This window comes from Lathyrus oleraceus, chromosome 1, assembly GCF_024323335.1.
Source record: "Lathyrus oleraceus cultivar Zhongwan6 chromosome 1, CAAS_Psat_ZW6_1.0, whole genome shotgun sequence".
In the NCBI taxonomy this organism is placed as follows: Eukaryota; Viridiplantae; Streptophyta; class Magnoliopsida; order Fabales; family Fabaceae; genus Lathyrus; species Lathyrus oleraceus.
Window position 1 is genome coordinate 441,776,915 of NC_066579.1, and position 27,437 is coordinate 441,804,351.

Here is a 27,437-nt window from a genome sequence, read left to right on the forward strand (position 1 = left end):
CTTGAATTTCAAAATTCTTCACACAACCACAAGATTTCTTCATAGATCCTTGATCCTGGTGGAATTTGGAGCAAGAAGCATTCATCATTCGTGGCATTTGAGCTGGTTTTCAAGAAGATTGGATGCATGCACGTGTTAATGGAAGCTTCAAATTAAGCTGGATATGGTTGGTTTCAAGTGATGATTTGTGCTCAAAGCTTCTAATCAATCATATTGGAGCAGATCTGGAGTTTGTGGAGGCTTGATAGACACGATTTCATCATTGCCATTCCAAGTAGGTGGATTTTTGAACCTCTCGTTTGGCCTTTTATTTGCCATGATTATGTAGAGCTTGATTCACTGATGATACTGGTATAAGTAGATTTAATTTTGGTTAAGAATTGAAGGAGATATGATGAATTAAAGTTTGGATGTTGAATTTGTTTTTGTTCGATCCCTAAAATATAGGAGGAATTAGGCTTAGATATTATGATATTCATGATCCTCATAGGAAGACCTTTACAACCATGCATATATCATCAAATTCTGGAAAAAATGCCTGTGGCTCCGCCGTGTACACGGCCGGAGAAGACGGTGGAAACCACCGTCCGCCATCGTCTGCGTGCAACTAGGGTTTAAGGACCAAAACGTTGCATTTGGCTTGACGCGCCATGGACATTCCAGTCCTCTGTTCGATCCTGGCTTGGAGCGTTTTTGAATTCCAGTTCATTTTTTCCTTCAGCGCGCTTGGAACCTAGCGCGCACTGGTTCGATTCTGGCATTTTGCAAATTTGTGAATTATTTGTTGAGCGCATTTTGGACCATAGGAACCTGAGTTCGAGCCTTGGCATTTACATGTTTTTGGAATTTACTTTTGAGCGCTTATTCTTTACCTGGCGCACCTGTGTTTGAATCCTGCTTAATGTACATTGTGAATTTCCATTTGAATTCCATTTTTCCACATTATTTTCACATTATTCCATATTATTTCATCAACTTCAAAAAATCATAAATAATAGTAGGTTAATCCAATTTGATCCTAGTGCTTTTTTCATGTTCTTGTTTAAATGTCTAGTATTTTTTCATATGATTTTCATGATTTGTTGAGTTTTGAATTTTTATTTGTTGATTTTTGATTGGGCATTGTGTTATATTGACAAGTTGCATTCATTTGATTGTAAAATGCTCATGGTTTATCCAATTGGCTTGAAATTTTGCATGCGTAATCCTAACATGTGACTGGATTGTTGAGAATCGGTTTGGCATTTTTATCATGTTCTACCACTGTTTTGGACACATGAACATGTTGTGTGACAATTTGTGTCACAATATTTGATGTTGCCTTTGTGCATTTTCATTCATGTACCATCTGAGCTTTTCTGAATTCAATTTTTGGTATGATGATTGCTTATAACATGAAGTGCTTGGATAAAAAATTTCATGATCATTAGATACATTTATGTTTTAATGTGGATTTTCTATTCTGGAGGTCCAATTTTGATCACATTGCTTGCCTTTGCCTTATCTTGTTCATGTGATGGCTTTGCCTATTGAATTGGCTTTGGTCCTTTTGAGGACTCTTTCTTGTTTGATTGAATGTGCTTCATGTGAAATATTTACTTCTGTTTTGGTCATTTGACTTGCCTTTGACCCTAGTCTTTGTACTAGTGGTTTGTACTCACCAATTGTATTTGTGTTTCAGGTATTTAGCACTAATGGTTGGTTTGCTCATTATTTGAGATGCAAGTTGCTTTGATTACTAACTCTTGTTGTGTTGTAGGTACATTGATGTGATGAACTCACTTGAGTGCTTGCATTTGTGACTTGCATTGTGTAGATATTGGATTGTTTCCCTGTCTGTTGTCTGTTGGTTCTTCTGAATACAATACTGATTGTTTGGCTTTTGTACAGGTACATTAGTCGCTTCTAGCTTGCTTGAGATTTGCTTTGGAGTGTGGTTGATACACCACTGAGGTAGTTTAGCCTTCTCACTCCATGTAGTCTGGAAGCCCTGTCGCTTTTTTTGGTAGGCGTTTGGCTGAAGTCCTCCTTAAGAGGCAATGTCTGTGTTTGTTTATATTTGTGCCAAAGACCTCCAAGTGAGGCCTGCTACTTGTTAAGTCCTCCTAAGTGAAGAGGCAATTGACAGATAGAAGGGACTAGTAGCCAGTCCCCTGTTATTCTGTGAGTCGTTCACCATGCTCGCACCACGTGCTGATGCTCTTGAACAATGTACCCAAGATCTTGTATAGAGTCAGTCAAGTGGAATAGGGTCCCTCATTCTGGACCCCCACGCTTTCTTTGATCTGAGCTCACCTAGGCCAGGGTTAAGAGCATGAGGTCTAATCCTCATTACCTTTCATCAGCTTCACCCTAACTCTCAATGTTAGTGGTTAAGAGCTTCAGCACACCCCTACAGTTTTGGCTTGTTTGTCGAGGTTGATATGACCCCTTGACTAAAACCCAACCATTTGTGTGAGCCTCTTGTTTGTATATAGAGTGTGATGATTACTGGTATGTTTATCTGCTTTTCACTTCTTATCTCCTTTTCTGTAGGAGTTGTACGATCAACTTTCGAGGAAGTTGAACGTACGTAGAGATAGACTTGAGTTGACTCACTTCCTGTGTGAGTCAAACTCTTGTTAGAGACCTCAACCTAGGGTTATTGTTTGCATGACGACTATTAGGCTCGAGTCAGTCTCCCTTTTAGTTCGTCATTCCCTTGGTCTCTGGTTAGGAGAGTTTCTCCCCTGTTAAGGGGAACTACGTCACCCTGATTCTCATACCAGATGAGATATGTAGGCAGGAGATCGAGCGAGATCTCTCCGGGCACCCTTTTCTTTTTTTTGTGTGTGTTTGACAACTATTAGGTCCGAGTTCCAGACTCCCTATTAGTTTGTGTGTTCAACCTTTTGTTTCTTTTGACGTCTCAGCGTCTTCTTGGTGTTTGTGTGACAACTATTAGGCTCGAGTTCCAGACTCCCTATTAGTTTGTCAGTCTGATAACCTTTTTCTTTGGTGCTCGCTGGTTAGCGATTGTTTATGTGTTTGGAGTCGGATGTAAGCCCATCTATTGGCATTCTGTTTCCTTGTTTATGTTGTTTGTTTGGAGTCGGAAGTAAGCCCATCTATTGGCATTCTGTTTCATGTTTGCTTTGTTTGGAGTCGGATGTAAGCCCAACTATTGGCATTCTGTTTCCTTATTGTGTGTTTCGTTTGACGTCTCAGCGTCTCTATTCGGTGTTTTGTTTCGGCGTGCGTTAGCCGAACTACGACAGCTCTGATTCTCATTCCAGATGAGATACGTAGGCATAGGATGCGATATCCTAGCGAGCATGCCTCCCTTTTCCCCGAACTACGTTGACTCTGATGTTTGTTTATGACCAACTACGTAGGCTCAGGATGCGACATCCTTCCGAGTCCGCTTCCTCCATCTTCTTTCACCTGTTTATTCCAGTGCGTGCATTTCTTTGGGCAGTTTATCAGCAACCTTTTCCTATTCTTTTGAGCGTGGATCCCGTCGAGTACGGCGGACGTGAGGGGTGCTAATACCTTCCCCTTGCGTAACCGACTCCCGTACCTTGCAATCTCTGGTCGTAAGACCGTTCCTTTCCCTTTTCTTAGGTTAGTCCAGCGCTCCCTTTCCGTCATAGGATGAATAGCGTCGGTGGCGGCTCTGTGTTTTTTTTTCCGCCGGTTGTTTTTCGCGTTGCGACAACTACCGGCTTGAGCAAAACCAATAGCTTTCCCAATAAGTAACTCATAAGTCAACCCAAAGATTCCTCCTTTCTTTACCCAATGATCCTCAATCTCAGACTTCTTCAGATGAAGAGCTTCAGCTATAATATGAGATTTGGGAATCTCCTCCAATCCACTAAAAGGAATCTTGTCAGAAACAGGTATTACTAAGAGATGGGCATACTCCTCTAACGTAGGCATGAGATGATAATAGGGAAAAGTGAAGCAACGGTAGAGAGGGTCATAAAACTAAAACAACACACTCAAGAGTCCTTCGACCACATCAGTAGACAACACATATAGAAGCTTCCTATGATGTTGTTTGAAGTCCAAGGGATCTAATACAAAAGATGACAGCTTCCATAATTCTTTCAAATCCAGACATCTGAAACTGTACTTCTTAGTGTTCCTTCGTCCACAATCCATGGTCTGAAAATATTTGCAAATAAAACCTAAGTTCCTTGAAGTCATTTTTCGTGTGATGAATGTTATGATACACATGAATGCATGAATGAAACAATCACAAATAAGGGATCACACACAAGGAAAACAAATAAAGGTCAAGGGATGCACCAAGTCATTGTCAAGATCAATCATCCATTTTGGTGGATTATGGTTTTCACCTTATCAACACCCAAGTTCCATTGATATTGACAAGACTTGATTGGATCAACCAAGAATCAAGGGTTTGTTGTGAGTCACGAGCATGGAGCCAGGTTAAGAACCATCCCAAATGAGTTTACTAAGGATAAAACCTGTAGATCTTATTCTAAAAGGTTCCCAGAGTCTTAATTCCATCTATAGAATATTACAGGTTAGGATGATTGACTCATCAACCCATAATATTCTCAAGAGAAACTCATCTGAGTATATTATCGTGTAACAACTGTTATCAAGTCTACACCTGAGCAATCTCCGCACTACGTCCTAAATAGGCCAAGATGGGTTAAATGTTCTACGGTCCTCAGCTTCTCGGACCCCAAATTAGAGAAAGTAATGTCTAACCACAAATAACTTATGTGACATTCATAACTCTAAAAGGGTCTCCACTGAGTAGATGGATCTCAAGCCAACTTGTTAAGGACTACTCCACACAATTCGAACATGATTATACCATCTTCCTATCTTAATTTCACTCAAGTTCGGGTTAGAACTTATCTCACCACTCAGAGATCACCAAGCACAACAAGCAGATTATATCATACAAACAAATATACAAACATCAAAGAAAACAATTATATACACACAAAAAAGTAGGCTAAACCCACTGGAGATTACTCCCCAACAGAGTCGCCACTTAATTTCTGTAGCGGTAAATTCATGACCATTAAGCTATGGTTAAACTTAACGTCAATAAAACCAGAGTCGCCACCACGCTTTTATTGTTTCCAAGGGAAAAGGTACGAACAAAACCCAAAGATAAGAAGTTTTCAAATCAAAACTAATAAAATGCCAGAGATTACAGGTAAGGGGGTTGGTTACACAGAGGGAAGGCGTTAGCACCCAAAGTGTCTTAGGTACTCCTAGGGAGTTCTTTTTTGTGTGTACATGTGTTTTGGTATAAAAATATGTTTGCAATAAATAGAGTGTGGGGATGAGAAAATAATTTATTAATTATATTTTTGTGTTTGACAAGTGTCATACGGTGAACTGGACTTTTTTGTGTTTTTTATCGCAATGTCGCGGTTAGCAAGAGTCGCCACCGACTTTTCTTTTATCCAATAAGGAAAGGTGGAAAATAACAGGAAAAACCTTAATTTAGATTTTGGGTTCGGGAGGTACATTATACAAAGGGAAGGTGTTAGCACCCTTTGTATCCATGGTTATCCATGGGCTCTTAATTGCTCGATCACTTATATTATTTTTAAAAAAAAAAGTGTTTGTGAATTGTTTAGAAAAATTGTTTTGAAAAGAGAATTTAACTTTGTAATGATTCTTGTATGAATGTATACAAAGTGATTATCTCGTTTAGTTTTGAAAATTGTTTAGAAAAATATAACTCGGTAATGATTCTAGTATGAATGTATACCAAGTGGTGATTTTCTGAAGGTATTTTGAAAGGTGTGAGGTGTGAAAAAATGTTTTAGGTTGTGAGCCAGCAATTAAGAGTTATACCGACCCAAGGTCTTTACGGGCATTTCCTATCCTTATGAGGGTAAAACTGTCCTTATTATTGAGAAATAAGTAGTTTTATCCTTTGGATGTAAAAGGGTCATCGTAGGGTCATCGCTTGGTCATTGAAGGCAACAGTTATGAGGATACCTTAGCATTCGAAGGGACTATCATCATTTAACCGTAGGCAACATCGGAGGGTCATCGAGGGACAAAGTTGTATATTCGAAGGCAACATCCGAGGGACTATGATTTATTTTATGATGATTTAACCGAAGGGTCTTTGCTAAGGGTATCCCCACGTTCGCGGGACATGACCGTAATATCGTAATCGTAAGGCAACAAAGAGAGGTCCAAGATCACTTATTCAAAGGCAAAGTTTTACAATTAATTATATAATTAGGATGAAACTCCACATTAAAATTATTAAAAATAATATATTAAAAAAATTAATACATTAGAAATTAATACATTAAAAATTAATTTAGGGTGAAACTCCACAAGGGTATCCCACAAATAAAGTGGAATACCTAGCCAATAACCTTTTCCTGGGATATGTGAACCTTTACGAAACTCAAAAAAAAAAAGAAACATGTCAGAACACCAAATCAGGGTGCAATCGAAGATTACACCGGAGAAATATCACAACAATAAATAGGATAGGATGAATAATGCATGGCTATGATAAAACATAAAAAAAACAGACTAGAAGAATCAGGTACTGTCTCGTTCGCCTCTGCCTCGCCTAGCGAAGGCCACGGATTTTGAATTTGAAAACAGCCCCATGTTAGGAACTTTGAATTTTATGGCATTTTATCACAGGAATAACATGGTCAAACATTCAGGGTATTCAGGCATATTTAAATTCCCATACGAAAGCAAATTATATATCAACATTTAATCATGATGCATTATATATGTAGATATGGCCAATTGAAAGTATAAACAATAGAGATACGCAAACCTGTTTGCCAATTCAAGGTTGAAGGGATTGACCACTTGTAGTATCGGAATAAGTTAGGCAGCGGGAATTGGACGGCGATGGCTTCGGTGCAGATGGGTTGCCTTCAGGGTTTCTTTACTCTGAATTTTCCGGGTAGGCAGGGTTCCTATGCCAAAGTTTCTATCCGTCCTTCTCTGTTCTCTCTCTTTCTTTTTCCTCAAGGTTTTGTTCCAAGGAAACCTCAGAGTGTTTTGCTTCTCTTCCTTCTTTCTCCAGTGAATCTCCCAGTGTAAACTCCAAGTCCAACTCCCCCTACTGAAACTTCAGTATTTATAGACTAATTTCGTGGGTAATGGGCTTGAAATGAGGGAGACCCAAGTCCAAAATAATTTGTTATATTTTATTTATTTATTTATTTTAATTATTTAATTAATTAATTAATTAATTAAAAAAAAATTCTCTTTTTTTTATTTTTTTTTTTTTTTTTTTTTTCGTTTTTTTTTTTTTTTTTTTTTTTTTTTTTTTTTTTTAAGGAAAAATGATGGGTAATTTTTGGGGTATGACAGCTGCCCCTGTTCAATATTCTTGAACCGAGAGAGTTAGGATGGCGTGTATGCCATTCGTGGTCTGGAGGTGGAAGATTATTGAACACTAGAATGCCCCAAAAATTTGCACTTGAGAATCGACAGTTGGTCTTGATGGAGATGGGCTTAAAGATGCCATCCGGGAGGTTTGATGACGAAAGCTTCAGATCGCGCCGTATATTAGGCCAATTTGAAGACATGGGTGCCACACTGGGTCGTACGTTAGACCGTATAATGAGTCATCCATTAGGCTGCCGACTTCGCTGGGGAGTCGGAGTGTGTCATATGCTGTTGGGGATAAAGGATCAGAATGGACCATACGCTAGATCGTATCTGAGTTGCAGAATGAGCCGTACGTTAGGCTGAATCTGATGACGAAAGGGGTAGTCGTACGTTAGACTACACTTCAGAAATGTACCGTATGTTAGGTAGCATCTGAGGGGATGGACATCCGAACGGGTCGTACGTTAGACCGTCGCAGAATGAGTCGTCTGTTAGGCCGCATCTGATGATGAAAGCGGTAGTCGTACGCCAGACTACACTTCAGAAATGTACCGTACGTTAGGTAGCATCTGAGGGTTGTAAGATCCAAACGGGTCGTACGTTAGACCGCGTTGGGGTTGCTGGAGTTCAGAATGGATCGTACGCTAGATCGTATCTGAGTTGCAGAATGAGCCGTACGTTAGGCTGTATCCGAAGAAGAAAGTAGTCGTACACTAGACTACACCCCTGAACGTACCGTACGCTAGGCAGTATCCGAGGATTTGAAGGTCCAAATGGGTCGTACGTTAGACCGCATTGGAGTTGCTGAAGAAGTCATATGTTGGGCTGAATCAAAATGAACCGTACGTTAGGCTGTATCTGATAACCTGTATATGTTGTACTTGCAATAAATGTCTGGGATGGGCTTAAAGATGCCATCGTTAGGAGGATATCGAAGTGTTGTCAGAATGAATGTTCCCATGAACTGTATTTGAAATATGTATCTGAATCTTGAATGTGATTGATAAAGGTGTCTGTCTGAATGAACCTTTTATTTTGACTATATCAGGAGGATAAATAACCTGCAAAGAAAAGTTAGCTTCATGCTATGTCATGATGTATGAGATGTTTCGTGTTATGCTAAAATAAATGCGAATGTTGTATGCATGCGTATGCTGTGAAATGATGTAATGAATGAGTTATGCGTATGAGAAGTTCTGCTTGGGGACTCTACTGGGGAAAATAAATCCCCATCTACTGATCGGAGATATTTGTAACGATGACCCTTTCTCGGCAGGGGGTGTTTGATTTCTGTCTGATGGTGGAAATATTCAACAGAGCCTGGCTGGGGATGGATGAGATGATCAATCTGTCTGGTGACGCCGACCTCTGTTGGGGAGTAACTGGCTGTGCCTGGGGATACTGCCATTTTCTGAGGAAAAAAAAAACAGGCTTGCTGGGGGAGAGAATTGGTAGCGGATTCATTGGAAGCATGATTAGACCTTTTCCTTGATCCTGAAGTCGGGTAGTAATTGCTATTGCTATTCTATGCATGTATTTTTGGTAAACATCAGTCATATTCAAATGCACATATTAATTCAAATTAAATCAACGGACATTTACGCAACCAAAACAGAAAAGTAAAAACAAAAGCATCTTTTTTTGAAAGAGGGTTGTATTGATTTTGAAAGGAGGCCTATAAACAGGCAATTTGTGTACAAGGAGACAGAAATCCTAGTAAGAGGAAATTGTCGAAAACAAAGAGAAAGCTATGTGGAAGAAGTCCTATTGATTTTAAGCCTACTACTGTCATTATGTCTTCGAGCATCTCATCCCTTGCTGTCGGATAGAAGTAATTGGCTTGGTCAGTCCCTCGAACTTGGATGAAAGTTGACTGAGAACGGGACATAGTCATACGCTTTAATCCCTAATTTTTGCCTGGACCGCCTTTTCAGGTTTTCAGTCCACCAGGATACCCTTTTTTGCCCAAGCCGCCTTTTCAGGTTTTCGACTTGCCGGGTGTACATTTTTTTTTATATATCCCTAATTTTTGCCCGAACCCTTTTGGTTCGCCGGGATGCCCTTACTTTTGCCTAGATACGTCGATCTAGCGGGTCTCTTTTATGCGTAGTATTTTTTAACTATGTCCGCGTTCACGGGATGTGGGAAGTCTTCACCATCCATAGTAGCGAGTATCATGGCTCCACCAGAGAATACCTTCTTAACCACAAATGGCCCTTCGTATGTGGGAGTCCATTTGCCTCTGGGATCACCTTGTGGTAGAATGATACGCTTGATCACCAAGTCGCCAAGTTGGTACACCTGTCTCTTAACTCTTTTGTTAAATGCCTGGGTCATGCATTTCTGATATATCTGCCCATGACAAACAGCCGCAAGTCTCTTCTCATCAATCAGATTTATCTGATCGAGTCGAGTCTGAATCCATTCATCTTCATCTAAGCCCGCCTCTTTCATAATTCTTAGAGAGGGAATCTGAACTTCCACTAGTAAGATGGCTTCCATTCCATAGACTAAAGAGAACGGAGTTGCCCCTGTCGTAGTGCGCACTGAAGTGCGATAACCGTAAAGAGTAAAGGGTAACATCTCATGCCAGTCTTTGTATGTTACTGTCATTTCTTGCATGACCTTCTTGATATTGTTAGCAGTCCCCACGACGCCGTTCATCTTTGGCCGGTACGGAGAAGAGTTATGGTGTTTTATTTTGAACTGCGTGCAGAGTTCAGTAATCATCTTGTTGTTCAAATTAGTACCATTGTCAGTGATAACTCTTTCAGGAGACAGCAGGTTTCTCAAATAGGTATTTGATAGAATCCATCTTAGAAGTCAATAAGGTGGTATGATTCAACATATACTGTCTTAGTCGGCGAGCAGCCCAGGCCAAAGCACAGCAAGCTTTCTCGGGCTGTGAGTATCTTGTTTCACAGTCGGTACCTTTTGCTAAGGCAGTATATGGCATGCTCTTTTCGACCAGACTCGTCATGTTGCCCCAACACACCTCATTGAATTTTCTAACACGGTCAAATACGTAATTAAAGGTCTTCCTTCAACTGGTGGCATCGGAACTGGAGGTTCTTGGCGATATTTCCTGATTTTGTCATAAGCTTCTTGGCATTCATCATTCCATACCATCTCTTGATTTTGTCTCAGTAATTTGAAGATGGGTTTGCAGGTAGCAGTCAAGTGTGGAATGAATCGGGCAATGTAATTCGAGTGCCCCAAGAAACCTCTGACTTCTTTCTTGTTTATTTCAGTACCCAGATTTACAATTTCAATTGATTCCTCATGCGGCTGTATAGTCTTTTCTTCTTGCAGTAGTCGGGCAAGTTCTCCAGGGACTTCACAATCTTCCTCGCTTCCATCCTCGGCTTGGTAGATCGGATTTTCAAAGTCATAATGAACAGTAGCAGAGTCATTACCAACAGGATCCAGAGTGGATATGGATCGGCAAATTGTTACGTGAGTGTGTGCAAGAAACATAGCTTGTTTGAAAAATGACAGGAAAGATAAAGAGCGCAATATTTGAATGCAAAAAGTCCATTGATCTATTGAATATGAATATGCTTATGAAAATGACAAACCCCTAACAAATTAGCCATTGTGCCTCGGGCATAGACACAATGCTTTAAGAAGTTTGATTGTAAAAGAAAATTAAAATTTGCAATTCTAGAATAAACAATAACAATTACTCCTGACTAAAGGAAATCGGGATAATGTCTTCAGTCTTCCAATTGTTGAGTCCGTCACCAATTGTTGGGAAAATCCAGCTATCCAAGTCGCAATCACTATCAGCATCTTCCATAGCATTAATCTGATTTTTGACTATCTTTCCAGAGTTAAACCCCAGGCCAGCTTTATCAGACTTGTACGGTACATTGATCAGTTGACCCCAACCAGCACGATCACCATTTTCAATCGCGGCTTGAGCATCTTTCAGAGAGATCATGACAGGGGGAGCACGAACAACCTTGGGCACAAGGGGAGTTGGCTTAAGGACAGGACTGGGTGGAGGAACCACTTCAAATGACTGAGAAGGAGTCTCAAAGAATTCACCATCCATCTCGACGTATTTGAAGGCTTGCACACTACTGACAATATACTCTTCTTCTCCACATACAGTGACAACCATGCCTGCTATTGGATACTTCAGCTTTTGATGAAGCGACGAAGCTACCGCACCTGCCCCATGGATCCAAGGGCGCCCCAACAAGCAGGAGTAGGCGGGACGAATGTCCATCACGTGAAAGGTAGTGTTGAAGACTTGAGGTCCTATCTTGATAGGGAGAACCACTTCACCATAGACAACACTCTTCGCACCATCGTAAGCACGCACCACAACATCACTAGGTTTCAGTTCAATGCCTTTGTAGTCAAATTTATCGAGTACAGCTTTCGGGAGCACATTCAAGGAAGAGCCGTTGTCGATCAACACGTGAGCCAGGGTGATCCCCTCACACTCGATGGAGATATGCAGAGCTTTATTGTGATTCTTTCCTGCTGGCGTCAGGTCAGCATCGGAAAAGCCTAGGCCATTGTCAACAGTCAAATTAGCAACATAATGTTCGAATTGATCGACGGATGTTTCTTGAGGCACATGAGCGGTCTTCAAGAATTTCATCAATGCATTGGCATGGGATTCAGAGGATAATAACAAGGACAACATTGAGATTTTAGACGGAGTATGCCCCAATTGTTCCACTACATCAAAATCGCTCTTACGGATGATTTTCAGCATCTCTTCCATTTCCTGTTTGGCAACATCTTCAGAAGTAACTTCGACCGATGTCTCTGACTGAGGAGGATTGACTGGTCTTTTTCCTCGAATTTCGGGAGCGGGAGGTGAGATTTCTGGGGAGTAGATCCTTCCACTTCGAGTAATTTTACTAGTCCCCACAATATCATTAGGATTAGCAGAACTACCAACTTGCTTTATGCCATGGATGTAAACGTCGCCTCCATAGTTCCACGGAATAGCTTTGCTGGAGGAATATGGCACGGGGCCAGGTGCGGTAATAATCAGGGGAGCCACTTTGGGCTCAGCGGTAATCTTCACAGGCACTCTAGTAGCGGTAATCTTCACTGGAGCTTTGGACCTAGCAATCACAGATACCTCTTCAATAGAGTTGTCCACCTTAGGAACCCTTTCAAATAGAATTGTACGATCATCCATCAGCCGTTGAATGCCGTTCTTCAACTTCAAACAATCATTGGGTCGGAGTACACAGAGATCGCAATCTTCAGCACAACCTGGAAATAAACCAGCTTGCAATAAATTCTTCTTAACGATCAGGAGAGGAGATGCTAAATCAGCAACGTCAGTAACGTGAGAATTGTCGTCCACAACATTAACATTCTGGTCATGATTAGGCATAGGTGCTGTGATGACATTGGGGGTCGCCGGAGGATCAAATTCAATTTCTCCAGCGTCGATCATATCCTGAATCTTGTTCTTCAACAACCAGCAATCATTCGTATCATGCCCGGGGCTATCGGAGTGATAGGCACACCTGGCGTTGGGATTATAACGAGGAGAAGTAGTGTTGGGATTTGCAGGAGGGCCTCTGAGGGTAATCAAATTGGCCTTTAACATACTCTGCAGTGCTTGGGTTAAAGTCATATTGATCTTGGTAAACTGTCTTCTCGACCTGTCTTGTCTGTGTTGGAAGTTCTGAGATGGCGGTGCGGCAATTGTAACTGCCCCAACAGTATGGTCACGATTCTTCTTGTTATGCTTCCTCTCACTGTACACAGCATTTGATTCACTCTTTCCCTGATAGGACTTTTTGGTGCTTGCAGAAGTAGCTGCCTGTATCTTTCCACTTCGAATGCCGCTTTCAACCCGTTCACCTGTCAAGATAAGTTCAGTGAAACCTGACGAGGAACTTCCCAGTAGATGGCTGTAGAATGGGCCAGTCAGTGTACCCATGAACATGTCCACTAACTCTCGATCAGTCATAGGGGGTTTGACTCTGCCAGCCAAATCTCTCCACTTTTGAGCATATTCTTTGAAACTTTCTTTAGAGCCCATAGTCATATTTTGTAGCTGTAGCCGAGTAGGCGCTAACTCAGAATTATACTGGTAGTGCTTGTAGAAAGCTGTTGCTAAATCAGTCCATGTGCGGATGTTAGAGCTCTCAAGCTGATAATACCACTCTAACTGTGTGCCAGACAGACTCTCTTGGAAGAAATGGATCCACAGTTTCTTATCAGTAGTGTGCGGCTGAATCTTTCTCACATAAGCCCTTAGATGCATCTGAGGACAAGAGGCACCATCATACTTAGTGAAAATGGGAACCTTGAATTTGCGGGGAATGACCACATCAGAGACCAGACCCAAGTTTTCGAAATCCAGACCGGGCACTTTCTGCCCCTCCATAGCTAGCATACGTTCTTCCAGCAACTTGTACTTATCATCCTTCGGAGAGTACTGTTCATGTTCATAATCTTCATCGTCGTCCTCAGAATTGACGAGATTAGGATTCTCATCTTCCGAATCATTCTCGGTCTCTTCTTCTGAATCCTTCGGAATTCTAATCTTGACTCCTGTAACCTGTCCCTTAAGCCTTCTCCCCGGGTTGATGTAACCCACAGGTTTCTGGTCCTTCTTCTTCTCCATCAAAAGAGCTTTCAGTTCTTCCTGCCCCTTAGATAAGCTCAGCATCATTTCCTGGAATTGAGCATTCTGGGCCTGGAGATCTTTGACAGTTTGTTCGAGAGCCATTGTTCAATCTGTTTGAATCTGCTGGAATCTGTTTGATAGGAAAATCGTGAGAACACTGATCCTTTAGAATACCTGTTATGCGATGCAATGCAATGTATGAAATGTTTTCAAGGACTTTCGGGATTTAACTTTGCATAAACTAACAAAAAGAGCTTTTTTTTTTCTTTTCTCTTTTGTTTTTGCTTTTGTTTTTGTTTTTTCTGTTTTTTTTTTAGCAGAGTTAAATCCCTAAATCCTTGAAATGGTTAGTACAATGCCATGATGTTATGATGTTATGTTGTTATGATGTCATGTTGTTAGATAAATAACAAGCACAAGCAAGTCACACAACAATCATTCCTAGGTTTTAAGGCTTGCGTGAGTTCCATAGGTAAATACCCTCCCCACTGAAGTTTGGTTGGTTCAACCTGTCTTAGAATAGTAACCGGGTTCTAGAAGGATCTCAAATCATTGACCTTTCCTTAAGTCCACTTCAGTGCAACACCAAGTGGTTGACCGAAGCTTCCCTAAAGTCCAATCTCAAAGAGTGTAGTATCGAGTCTCAACCAACTCCAGTCGGAACCGAAGCCAGTTATCTCACTACTTTCTAATGGCCAGGATGAGTCAATTAGGGTTCTAAAGGTCTGGTTAATGCTTTTATGACACCACGCGAATGCCAAATATTTCCTCAACTAACATGAGGAACATCAGGACATCCAAAGTGCCACATTAACCGTAGCCATCATTTTGACCATTCCAGTATACGCCGGACAGTCGCGATGATCTCTTGCTACTTACCTAAGGTACACTAGATCCGGGTGTAGGATCTTTCACTCAAGCATAACATACCCAAGCAATCCCTTAAAAATAAATCAGACAAATTGAATAAGTGATCTTGTTTTTAAGGTAACCTCTCTTTTTAAATATTTAGGGTCCCCAGCAGAGTCGCCAGTTCTGTCATACGGTGAACTGGACTTTTTTGTGTTTTTTATCGCAATGTCGCGGTTAGCAAGAGTCGCCACCGACTTTTCTTTTATCCAATAAGGAAAGGTGGAAAAGAACAGGAAAAACCTTAATTTAGATTTTGGGTTCGGGAGGTACATTATACAAAGGGAAGGTGTTAGCACCCTTTGTATCCATGGTTATCCATGGGCTCTTAATTGCTCGATCACTTATATTATTTTTAAAAAAAAGTGTTTGTGAATTGTTTAGAAAAATTGTTTTGAAAAGAGAATTTAACTTTGTAATGATTCTTGTATGAATGTATACAAAGTGATTATCTCGTTTAGTTTTGAAAATTGTTTAGAAAAATATAACTCGGTAATGATTCTAGTATGAATGTATACCAAGTGGTGATTTTCTGAAGGTATTTTGAAAGGTGTGAGGTGTGAAAAAATGTTTTAGGTTGTGAGCCAGCAATTAAGAGTTATACCGACCCAAGGTCTTTACGGGCATTTCCTATCCTTATGAGGGTAAAACTGTCCTTATTATTGAGAAATAAGTAGTTTTATCCTTTGGATGTAAAAGGGTCATCGTAGGGTCATCGATTGGTCATTGAAGGCAACAGTTATGAGGATACCTTAGCATTCGAAGGGACTATCATCATTTAACCGTAGGCAACATCGGAGGGTCATCGAGGGACAAAGTTGTATATTCGAAGGCAACATCCGAGGGACTATAATTTATTTTATGATGATTTAACCGAAGGGTCTTTGCTAAGGGTATCCCCACGTTCGCGGGACATGACCGTAATATCGTAATCGTAAGGCAACAAAGAGAGGTCCAAGATCACTTATTCAAAGGCAAAGTTTTACAATTAATTATATAATTAGGATGAAACTCCACATTAAAATTATTAAAAATAATATATTAAAAAAATTAATACATTAGAAATTAATACATTAAAAATTAATTTAGGGTGAAACTCCACAAGGGTATCCCACAAATAAAGTGGAATACCTAGCCAATAACCTTTTCCTGGGATATGTGAACCTTTACGAAACTCAAAAAAAAAGAAACATGTCAGAACACCAAATCAGGGTGCAATCGAAGATTACACCGGAGAAATATCACAACAATAAATAGGATAGGATGAATAATGCATGGCTATGATAAAACATAAAAAAAACAGACTAGAAGAATCAGGTACTGTCTCGTTCGCCTCTGCCTCGCCTAGCGAAGGCCACGGATTTTGAATTTGAAAACAGCCCCATGTTAGGAACTTTGAATTTTATGGCATTTTATCACAGGAATAACATGGTCAAACATTCAGGGTATTCAGGCATATTTAAATTCCCATACGAAAGCAAATTATATATCAACATTTAATCATGATGCATTATATATGTAGATATGGCCAATTGAAAGTATAAACAATAGAGATACGCAAACCTGTTTGCCAATTCAAGGTTGAAGGGATTGACCACTTGTAGTATCGGAATAAGTTAGGCAGCGGGAATTGGACGGCGATGGCTTCGGTGCAGATGGGCTGCCTTCAGGGTTTCTTTACTCTGAATTCTCCGGGTAGGCAGGGTTCCTATGCCAAAGTTTCTATCCGTCCTTCTCTGTTCTCTCTCTTTCTTTTTCCTCAAGGTTTTGTTCCAAGGAAACCTCAGAGTGTTTTGCTTCTCTTCCTTCTTTCTCCAGTGAATCTCCCAGTGTAAACTCCAAGTCCAACTCCCCCTACTGAAACTTCAGTATTTATAGACTAATTTCGTGGGTAATGGGCTTGAAATGAGGGAGACCCAAGTCCAAAATAATTTGTTATATTTTATTTATTTTAATTATTTAATTAATTAATTAATTAATTAAAAAAAAAATTCTCTTTTTTTTTTTTTTTTTTTTTTGTTTTTTTTTTTTTTTTTTTTTTTTTTTTTTTTTTTTTTTTTTTTTTTTTTTAGGAAAAATGATGGGTAATTTTTGGGGTATGACAGCTGCCCCTGTTCAATATTCTTGAACCGAGAGAGTTAGGATGGCGTGTATGCCATTCGTGGTCTGGAGGTGGAAGATTATTGAACACTAGAATGCCCCAAAAATTTGCACTTGAGAATCGACAGTTGGTCTTGATGGAGATGGGCTTAAAGATGCCATCCGGGAGGTTTGATGACGAAAGCTTCAGATCGCGCCGTATATTAGGCCAATTTGAAGACATGGGTGCCACACTGGGTCGTACGTTAGACCGTATAATGAGTCATCCATTAGGCTGCCGACTTCGCTGGGGAGTCGGAGTGTGTCATATGCTGTTGGGGATAAAGGATCAGAATGGACCATACGCTAGATCGTATCTGAGTTGTAGAATGAGCCGTACGTTAGGCTGAATCTGATGACGAAAGGGGTAGTCGTACGTTAGACTACACTTCAGAAATGTACCGTATGTTAGGTAGCATCTGAGGGGATGGACATCCGAACGGGTCGTACGTTAGACCGTCGCAGAATGAGTCGTCTGTTAGGCCGCATCTGATGATGAAAGCGGTAGTCGTACGCCAGACTACACTTCAGAAATGTACCGTACGTTAGGTAGCATCTGAGGGTTGTAAGATCCAAACGGGTCGTACGTTAGACCGCGTTGGGGTTGCTGGAGTTCAGAATGGATCGTACGCTAGATCGTATCTGAGTTGCAGAATGAGCCGTACGTTAGGCTGTATCCGAAGAAGAAAGTAGTCGTACGCTAGACTACACCCCTGAACGTACCGTACGCTAGGCAGTATCCGAGGATTTGAAGGTCCAAATGGGTCGTACGTTAGACCGCATTGGAGTTGCTGAAGAAGTCATATGTTGGGCTGAATCAGAATGAACCGTACGTTAGGCTGTATCTGATAACCTGTATATGTTGTACTTGCAATAAATGTCTGGGATGGGCTTAAAGATGCCATCGTTAGGAGGATATCGAAGTGTTGTCAGAATGAATGTTCCCATGAACTGTATTTGAAATATGTATCTGAATCTTGAATGTGATTGATAAAGGTGTCTGTCTGAATGAACCTTTTATTTTGACTATATCAGGAGGATAAATAACCTGCAAAGAAAAGTTAGCTTCATGCTATGTCATGATGTATGAGATGTTTCGTGTTATGCTAAAATAAATGCGAATGTTGTATGCATGCGTATGCTGTGAAATGATGTAATGAATGAGTTATGCGTATGAGAAGTTCTGCTTGGGGACTCTACTGGGGAAAATAAATCCCCATCTACTGATCGGAGATATTTGTAACGATGACCCTTTCTCGGCAGGGGGTGTTTGATTTCTGTCTGATGGTGGAAATATTCAACAGAGCCTGGCTGGGGATGGATGAGATGATCAATCTGTCTGGTGACGCCGACCTCTGTTGGGGAGTAACTGGCTGTGCCTGGGGATACTGCCATTTTCTGAGGAAAAAAAAACAGGCTTGCTGGGGAAGAGAATTGGTAGCGGATTCATTGGAAGCATGATTAGACCTTTTCCTTGATCCTGAAGTCGGGTAGTAATTGCTATTGCTATTCTATGCATGTATTTTTGGTAAACATCAGTCATATTCAAATGCACATATTAATTCAAATTAAATCAATGGACATTTACGCAACCAAAACAGAAAAGTAAAAACAAAAGCATCTTTTTTTGAAAGAGGGTTGTATTGATTTTGAAAGGAGGCCTATAAACAGGCAATTTGTGTACAAGGAGACAGAAATCCTAGTAAGAGGAAATTGTCGAAAACAAAGAGAAAGCTATGTGGAAGAAGTCCTATTGATTTTAAGCCTACTACTGTCATTATGTCTTCGAGCATCTCATCCCTTGCTGTCGGATAGAAGTGATTGGCTTGGTCAGTCCCTCGAACTTGGATGAAAGTTGACTGAGAACGGGACATAGTCATACGCTTTAATCCCTAATTTTTGCCTGGACCGCCTTTTCAGGTTTTCAGTCCACCAGGATACCCTTTTTTGCCCAAGCCGCCTTTTCAGGTTTTCGACTTGCCGGGTGTACATTTTTTTTTATATATCCCTAATTTTTGCCCGAACCTTTTGGTTCGCCGGGATGCCCTTACTTTTGCCTAGATACGTCGATCTAGCGGGTCTCTTTTATGCGTAGTATTTTTTAACTATGTCCGCGTTCACGGGATGTGGGAAGTCTTCACCATCCATAGTAGCGAGTATCATGGCTCCACCAGAGAATACCTTCTTAACCACAAATGGCCCTTCGTATGTGGGAGTCCATTTGCCTCTGGGATCACCTTGTGGTAGAATGATACGCTTGATCACCAAGTCGCCAAGTTGGTACACCTGTCTCTTAACTCTTTTGTTAAATGCCTGGGTCATGCATTTCTGATATATCTGCCCATGACAAACAGCCGCAAGTCTCTTCTCATCAATCAGATTTATCTGATCGAGTCGAGTCTGAATCCATTCATCTTCATCTAAGCCCGCCTCTTTCATGATTCTTAGAGAGGGAATCTGAACTTCCACTAGTAAGATAGCTTCCATTCCATAGACTAAAGAGAACGGAGTTGCCCCTGTCGTAGTGCGCACTGAAGTGCGATAACCGTAAAGAGTAAAGGGTAACATCTCATGCCAGTCTTTGTATGTTACTGTCATTTCTTGCATGACCTTCTTGATATTGTTAGCAGTCCCCACGGCGCCGTTCATCTTTGGCCGGTACGGAGAAGAGTTATGGTGTTTTATTTTGAACTGCGTGCAGAGTTCAGTAATCATCTTGTTGTTCAAATTAGTACCATTGTCAGTGATAACTCTTTCAGGAGACAGCAGGTTTCTCAAATAGGTATTTGATAGAATCCATCTTAGAAGTCAATAAGGTGGTATGATTCAACATATACTGTCTTAGTCGGCGAGCAGCCCAGGCCAAAGCACAGCAAGCTTTCTCGGGCTGTGAGTATCTTGTTTCACAGTCGGTACCTTTTGCTAAGGCAGTATATGGCATGCTCTTTTCGACCAGACTCGTCATGTTGCCCCAACACACCTCATTGAATTTTCTAACACGGTCAAATACGTAATTAAAGGTCTTCCTTCAACTGGTGGCATCGGAACTGGAGGTTCTTGGCGATATTTCCTGATTTTGTCATAAGCTTCTTGGCATTCATCATTCCATACCATCTCTTGATTTTGTCTCAGTAATTTGAAGATGGGTTTGCAGGTAGCAGTCAAGTGTGGAATGAATCGGGCAATGTAATTCGAGTGCCCCAAGAAACCTCTGACTTCTTTCTTGTTTATTTCAGTACCCAGATTTACAATTTCAATTGATTCCTCATGCGGCTGTATAGTCTTTTCTTCTTGCAGTAGTCGGGCAAGTTCTCCAGGGACTTCACAATCTTCCTCGCTTTCATCCTCGGCTTGGTAGATCGGATTTTCAAAGTCATAATGAACAGTAGCAGAGTCATTACCAACAGGATCCAGAGTGGATATGGATCGGCAAATTGTTACGTGAGTGTGTGCAAGAAACATAGCTTGTTTGAAAAATGACAGGAAAGATAAAGAGCGCAATATTTGAATGCAAAAAGTCCATTGATCTATTGAATATGAATATGCTTATGAAAATGACAAACCCCTAACAAATTAGCCATTGTGCCTCGGGCATAGACACAATGCTTTAAGAAGTTTGATTGTAAAAGAAAATTAAAATTTGCAATTCTAGAATAAACAATAACAATTACTCCTGACTAAAGGAAATCGGGATAATGTCTTCAGTCTTCCAATTGTTGAGTCCGTCACCAATTGTTAGGAAAATCCAGCTATCCAAGTCGCAATCACTATCAGCATCTTCCATAGCATTAATCTGATTTTTGACTATCTTTCCAGAGTTAAACCCCAGGCCAGCTTTATCAGACTTGTACGGTACATTGATCAGTTGACCCCAACCAGCACGATCACCATTTTCAATCGCGGCTTGAGCATCTTTCAGAGAGATCATGACAGGGGGAGCACGAACAACCTTGGGCACAAGGGGAGTTGGCTTAAGGACAGGACTGGGTGGAGGAACCACTTCAAATGACTGAGAAGGAGTCTCAAAGAATTCACCATCCATCTCGACGTATTTGAAGGCTTGCACACTACTGACAATATACTCTTCTTCTCCACATACAGTGACAACCATGCCTGCTATTGGATACTTCAGCTTTTGATGAAGCGACGAAGCTACCGCACCTGCCCCATGGATCCAAGGGCGCCCCAACAAGCAGGAGTAGGCGGGACGAATGTCCATCACGTGAAAGGTAGTGTTGAAGACTTGAGGTCCTATCTTGATAGGGAGAACCACTTCACCATAGACAACACTCTTCGCACCATCGTAAGCACGCACCACAACATCACTAGGTTTCAGTTCAATGCCTTTGTAGTCAAATTTATCGAGTACAGCTTTCGGGAGCACATTCAAGGAAGAGCCGTTGTCGATCAACACGTGAGCCAGGGTGATCCCCTCACACTCGATGGAGATATGCAGAGCTTTATTGTGATTCTTTCCTGCTGGCGTCAGGTCAGCATCGGAAAAGCCTAGGCCATTGTCAACAGTCAAATTAGCAACATAATGTTCGAATTGATCGACGGATGTTTCTTGAGGCACATGAGCGGTCTTCAAGAATTTCATCAATGCATTGGCATGGGATTCAGAGGATAATAACAAGGACAACATTGAGATTTTAGACGGAGTATGCCCTAATTGTTCCACTACATCAAAATCGCTCTTACGGATGATTTTCAGCATCTCTTCCATTTCCTGTTTGGCAACATCTTCAGAAGTAACTTCGACCGATGTCTCTGACTGAGGAGGATTGACTGGTCTTTTTCCTCGAATTTCGGGAGCGGGAGGTGAGATTTCTGGAGAGAAGATCCTTCCACTTCGAGTAACTTTACTAGTCCCCACAATATCATTAGGATTAGCAGAACTACCAACTTGCTTTATGCCATGGATGTAAACGTCGCCTCCATAGTTCCACGGAATAGCTTTGCTGGAGGAATATGGCACGGGGCCAGGTGCGGTAATAATCAGGGGAGCCACTTTGGGCTCAGCGGTAATCTTCACAGGCACTCTAGTAGCGTAATCTTCACTGGAGCTTTGGACCTAGCAATCACAGATACCTCTTCAATAGAGTTGTCCACCTTAGGAACCCTTTCAAATAGAATTGTACGATCATCCATCAGCCGTTGAATGCCGTTCTTCAACTTCAAACAATCATTGGGTCGGAGTACATAGAGATCGCAATCTTCAGCACAACCTGGAAATAAACCAGCTTGCAATAAATTCTTCTTAACGATCAGGAGAGGAGATGCTAAATCAGCAACGTCAGTAACGTGAGAATTGTCGTCCACAACATTAACATTCTGGTCATGATTAGGCATAGGTGCTGTGATGACATTGGGGGTCGCCGGAGGATCAAATTCAATTTCTCCAGCGTCGATCATATCCTGAATCTTGTTCTTCAACAACCAGCAATCATTCGTATCATGCCCGGGGCTATCGCAGAGTGATAGGCACACCTGGCGTTGGGATTATACGAGGAGAAGTAGTGTGGGATTTGCAGGAGGGCCTCTGAGGGTAATCAAATTGGCCTTTAACATACTCTGCAGTGCTTGGGTTAAAGTCATATTGATCCATAGGTAAATACCCTCCCCACTGAAGTTTGGTTGGTTCAACCTGTCTTAGAATAGTAACCGGGTTCTAGAAGGATCTCAAATCATTGACCTTTCCTTAAGTCCACTTCAGTGCAACACCAAGTGGTTGACCGAAGCTTCCCTAAAGTCCAATCTCAAAGAGTGTAGTATCGAGTCTCAACGAACTCCAGTCGGAACCGAAGCCAGTTATCTCACTACTTTCTAATGGCCAGGATGAGTCAATTAGGGTTCTAAAGGTCTGGTTAATGCTTTTATGACACCACGCGAATGCCAAATATTTCCTCAGCTAACATGAGGAACATCAGGACATCCAAAGTGCCACATTAACCGTAGCCATCATTTTGACCATTCCAGTATACGCCGGACAGTCGCGATGATCTCTTGCTACTTACCTAAGGTACACTAGATCCGGGTGTAGGATCTTTCACTCAAGCATAACATACCCAAGCAATCCCTTAAAAATAAATCAGACAAATTGAATAAGTGATCTTGTTTTTAAGGTAACCTCTCTTTTTAAATATTTAGGGTCCCCAGTGGAGTCGCCAGTTCTGTCATACGGTGAACTGGACTTTTTTGTGTTTTTTATCGCAATGTCGCGGTTAGCAAGAGTCGCCACCGACTTTTCTTTTATCCAATAAGGAAAGGTGGAAAAGAACAGGAAAAACCTTAATTTAGATTTTGGGTTCGGGAGGTACATTATACAAAGGGAAGGTGTTAGCACCCTTTGTATCCATGGTTATCCATGGGCTCTTAATTGCTCGATCACTTATATTATTTTTAAAAAAAAAGTGTTTGTGAATTGTTTAGAAAAATTGTTTTGAAAAGAGAATTTAACTTTGTAATGATTCTTGTATGAATGTATACAAAGTGATTATCTCGTTTAGTTTTGAAAATTGTTTAGAAAAATATAACTCGGTAATGATTCTAGTATGAATGTATACCAAGTGGTGATTTTCTGAAGGTATTTTGAAAGGTGTGAGGTGTGAAAAAATGTTTTAGGTTGTGAGCCAGCAATTAAGAGTTATACCGACCCAAGGTCTTTACGGGCATTTCCTATCCTTATGAGGGTAAAACTGTCCTTATTATTGAGAAATAAGTAGTTTTATCCTTTGGATGTAAAAGGGTCATCGTAGGGTCATCGCTTGGTCATTGAAGGCAACAGTTATGAGGATACCTTAGCATTCGAAGGGACTATCATCATTTAACCGTAGGCAACATCGGAGGGTCATCGAGGGACAAAGTTGTATATTCGAAGGCAACATCCGAGGGACTATGATTTATTTTATGATGATTTAACCGAAGGGTCTTTGCTAAGGGTATCCCCACGTTCGCGGGACATGACCGTAATATCGTAATCGTAAGGCAACAAAGAGAGGTCCAAGATCACTTATTCAAAGGCAAAGTTTTACAATTAATTATATAATTAGGATGAAACTCCACATTAAAATTATTAAAAATAATATATTAAAAAATTAATACATTAGAAATTAATACATTAAAAATTAATTTAGGGTGAAACTCCACAAGGGTATCCCACAAATAAAGTGGAATACCTAGCCAATAACCTTTTCCTGGGATATGTGAACCTTTACGAAACTCAAAAAAAAAAAAGAAACATGTCAGAACACCAAATCAGGGTGCAATCGAAGATTACACCGGAGAAATATCACAACAATAAATAGGATAGGATGAATAATGCATGGCTATGATAAAACATAAAAAAAAACAGACTAGAAGAATCAGGTACTGTCTCGTTCGCCTCTGCCTCGCCTAGCGAAGGCCACGGATTTTGAATTTGAAAACAGCCCCATGTTAGGAACTTTGAATTTTATGGCATTTTATCACAGGAATAACATGGTCAAACATTCAGGGTATTCAGGCATATTTAAATTCCCATACGAAAGCAAATTATATATCAACATTTAATCATGATGCATTATATATGTAGATATGGCCAATTGAAAGTATAAACAATAGAGATACGCAAACCTGTTTGCCAATTCAAGGTTGAAGGGATTGACCACTTGTAGTATCGGAATAAGTTAGGCAGCGGGAATTGGACGGCGATGGCTTCGGTGCAGATGGGCTGCCTTCAGGGTTTCTTTACTCTGAATTTTCCGGGTAGGCAGGGTTCCTATGCCAAAGTTTCTATCCGTCCTTCTCTGTTCTCTCTCTTTCTTTTTCCTCAAGGTTTTGTTCCAAGGAAACCTCAGAGTGTTTTGCTTCTCTTCCTTCTTTCTCCAGTGAATCTCCCAGTGTAAACTCCAAGTCCAACTCCCCCTACTGAAACTTCAGTATTTATAGACTAATTTCGTGGGTAATGGGCTTGAAATGAGGGAGACCCAAGTCCAAAATAATTTGTTATATTTTATTTATTTATTTATTTTAATTATTTAATTAATTAATTAATTAATTAATTAATTAAAAAAAAAATTTCTCTTTTTTTTTCTTTTTTTTTTTTCGTTTTTTTCGTTTTTTTTTTTTTTTTTTTTTTTTTTTAGGAAAAATGATGGGTAATTTTTGGGGTATGACAACAAGACCTTCAGACTTGTGCCTACATACCAACATAAAAATGAGGGATCAAAACCTCGTAGTTCGTGGTATCACTTTTAAAGTGAGTGGATTGATTTTAACAAAAAATTAAGTTTGAAAGAGGCACAAAAGTCCTAAAAGAGTTTGAATGAGTATTAATTCTTTTTCTCTTTTGAAATTTTAAGTCAAGTATGGTTAAGTTCATTTACAAATTTGATCAAGGAAAAGAGTTTTTAAATGCAATGACATAAGGCCAAAGTTTCTAATTTGCAATAAAGTCTAAGTTTTAAAAATCACAAGCAAAGAAGATTTTTAAAAAAAGGGGAGAGATTTGAAATTTAAGAAGTGGGAGGAGATGAAGAGACTAATCCTAGGCAAAAATTTTAAAAGTTAAGAGTTGAAAACATCTAACCAGTGGGATGCAATCCAATAGACAAGAGTGTCATATAGAAACCCATTTTTCCCTTTGACTTTAGAATTAAGCAATATCAATACACAAATAGCAAGATGAAGAGCAATGCATCAAATAAAGATAGTTACTTCCAAGCTAGCAACTTCATAGTCTTCTTCTTAAGCTCCCATGCATCAGATGCAATACTCCTTGAATGGATCAGAATAAGGCATGAGACACAGGTTCAAATTAACATCTTCATTAAGACCATGTAGCAGATGAACTCAAATGGATCTCAATACTTGCATCAGATGGAAGTTCAATTCACAAGCACTTGGTTTCAGAAAAGTTGGCATTGGCCAAGTTCTTTTGCATAGGGAATGTTGCCTAATCCTAAGTCCAAGTCTCAAATCAAATCCAACAGTCCACACAAACATTTTTAAAGAGTTTTTGTTGTTATTATGTACATTAAAGTCAAAAGACCACAAACACAAACGAAATACACAAACAAGTATATACAATCACAATATATGGCTTAAGTGAGCAAAGTGAAAATGGAATTAAAATAAACAAGTTAAATGGTATGGATAATGGCAAATGATAAAAGACTTGAATTTAAAATGCATAAAAATAAATGGCTTGAAATTAAAAGTTAGTCAAATATTAGTTGATTAGATGTTAGTATTGTTTTTGCTTTTTGTTGTTTAAGTCATTCTTTGGAGAACACTGAACCCTTTATTCACAAGCATGGATCCTTGAACCAAGACATCTTCCAAAGGAAGGAAAAAGGCCAACTTTCCATACAATACCATGAAAGGGGGGAGACTTACAATCTCACTTACTAGAATGCTATGTTTTTGGGTCAAAATTTAGCGCTATGTTAAGCAATCGTAATTGGACTTATATAGAAGTCACAACTATCTGAGGCCGAGCAATAGAAATTTTAGTGTTAATGCATGTTAGAGATATGGTATAATGAACCATACTCCTAAAACATACCACACTTAAAAGAAAATGGAAAAAGGATGGACCTAATCTCATCCATAATTTTATTGGTCTATCAACCAATTAGCCTTAGGATATAGAGATATCACATGTCAATGAAATAGATGAGACAGAAGAGGATTGAAGATGAAGAGGGAGGGGAAATGAGACAAACACAAATTGGTCATGGGAGGACTTTTATCAAATTAAAATCATTCATTCATTTTGGGAGATGAAATGTACATTTCATCAATCCCCTAAATCCAATGATTTTAATCCAACAAAGTCAAATCAACCTTGACCAAGGCCCAAACAACATAGTCAAACTCAACAAGTCAATGGAAATAGCTCAACACAATTTATTCATAATTAAACAATTAAAAATCAATTAAAAAATGCATTAAATTAAATTATGGTTGGTCAAAAACCCAAAACCTCTTCAAAATACCAAATAAATGGCCAAGAGATTTATCATAGGTCAAACAAGGTCAAAGGACCTTGGAGAAAAAAATTCATAATTTTTGGAAACTTAAAAGTATTCTTAAACAATTAAAAATATGCACAAAAACAATTAAATCATGAAAAATATTAATATTGATCCAAAAAATAATTTTAATTCAAAAAATGAAAGAGAAAAATATTTGAATTTTTTTGGTGAAAGTCCCATATTTTTTGGATCAATATTAAAATTAATATGAATTAATGAAAATAAGGCAATTAAAATGAAAATCAGAAATTACAAAAAAACATGGACCACTTGATCTCCCTCATTAATTAAGGTGGCAAATCAAGTGGATCTGAGCACGCGTTCCACCATACACCAAGTCAAATGTACCACACACGTGATAATCACTTTGGACGCCCCAGATTAAAACAATTTGA